This window comes from Capricornis sumatraensis, chromosome 8 (assembly GCF_032405125.1).
Source record: "Capricornis sumatraensis isolate serow.1 chromosome 8, serow.2, whole genome shotgun sequence".
NCBI classification, from domain to species: Eukaryota; Metazoa; Chordata; class Mammalia; order Artiodactyla; family Bovidae; genus Capricornis; species Capricornis sumatraensis.
In genome coordinates this window covers 33,524,338-33,525,679 of record NC_091076.1, presented here as the reverse complement: position 1 = coordinate 33,525,679, position 1,342 = coordinate 33,524,338, and the positions used below count along the sequence as shown (strand labels likewise).

The following is a 1,342-nucleotide window of genomic DNA, read 5'->3' as shown; positions in this document are numbered from 1 at the left end:
TTTTGTAAGGACACCAACCCCATTTATGACCTGATCACCACCCAGAGGCCCCATCACCTAATTCCATCACACTGGTTGCAACCTATGAATTTTGAGGGACATAATGTAGTTTATAATGTAGCCCTGTAATTTTTTTTAAAAAGTAAATATAATATAGTCCTGGAACACCTTCCACCCCTTTTTTAGAGGGCCCAGGTGGAATCTTTTTTCAGTGAAAAGGAGTAGACGATTAGGGACGTTAGTGCACACACGCTGAGAGGAGGTGAGAAGGAGCTTCCTCATAAATTTTTTAATTACTTTTATTTATTTATTTGGCTGTACCGGGTCCTCGTTGGGGCCTGTGGGGTCTACTTCCCCGACCAGGGATTGAACCCGGGCCCCCTGCGTTGAGAACACAGTGTCTTAGCCACTGGACCACCAGGGAAATCCTGGTAAGCTTATTCCTGGAGCAGTTTGTCACCCTGTCACCTGAAGCAAAGCCTCTTCACCATGTGGACTTCTGAGCTTGGAAGGGGCTGGGGTTTCCTATGGTTGTCATTTATTCTAAATATACTAACTGAGCACTTTCTGTGTTTCAAGCAGTGTCCTAGGTACAGGGATGTGGTGGGAAAATCCCTGACCTCCAGGATTTTACTGTCTAGGAGGGGTCTTGCCCTGCTCCACTACTGTCCCTCCATTCTCCCTTTGTCCCTGACTTACTCATCTTCATATCTTGGGGTGGGGACAAAATCTGTTGATAAATATCAATGTGCTTGGAAGGCCTGAGGCAGATCCTGGCTGACTTGTTTGTAACCAGTGCAACCCCCGAAATGAGGTGTGTGTGTCGCAGGAAGGCTGGAACTTTGGGTACTCACACCTGCAGTTACTCCGCTCTGCCACTAGATGTCAGTGCTTCGTCAGGGGGTCAGGGAGCTTAGGGTGATTCGCTTTTAGACTCAAGTTGTGAAAAGTGCCAAATAACTGCCTACTGTGTCTTAGTTGCTGATATGTATTATTTTTATGTCATTCAATGCTCATAAAAACTGTAAGAGTTAAGCATTGCTCACAGAAACTGTCATCCCCATTTTACAGACAAGGAAACTGGGGCTCAGGAAAGGGGTCTAAGTGGCAGTCTTGCTTTTCCGATGATCCAGCGGATGTTGGCAATTTGATCTCTGGTTCCTCTGCTGCTGCTGCTGCCAAGTCTCTTCAGTCGTGTCCGACTCTGTGCAACCCCATAGATGGCAGCCCACCAGGCTCCCCCGTCCCTGGGATTCTCCAGGCAAGAACACTGGTGTGGGTTGCCATTTCCTTCTCCCTTTTCTAAATCCAGCTTGAACCTCTGGAAGTTCTTGGTTCACGT

The 1,342-nt window shown here is 47.3% G+C and overlaps 1 non-coding gene across 1 annotated transcript; it reads right to left on the bottom strand.

The window, feature by feature from the left end:
- Positions 1 to 351: 351 nt before the first annotated feature.
- TRNAE-CUC (transfer RNA glutamic acid (anticodon CUC)) lies at positions 352 to 424 on the bottom strand. The gene has a single exon. It is a non-coding gene; the product is annotated as a tRNA-Glu (tRNA).
- Between the last annotated feature and the right edge of the window lie 918 nt (positions 425 to 1,342).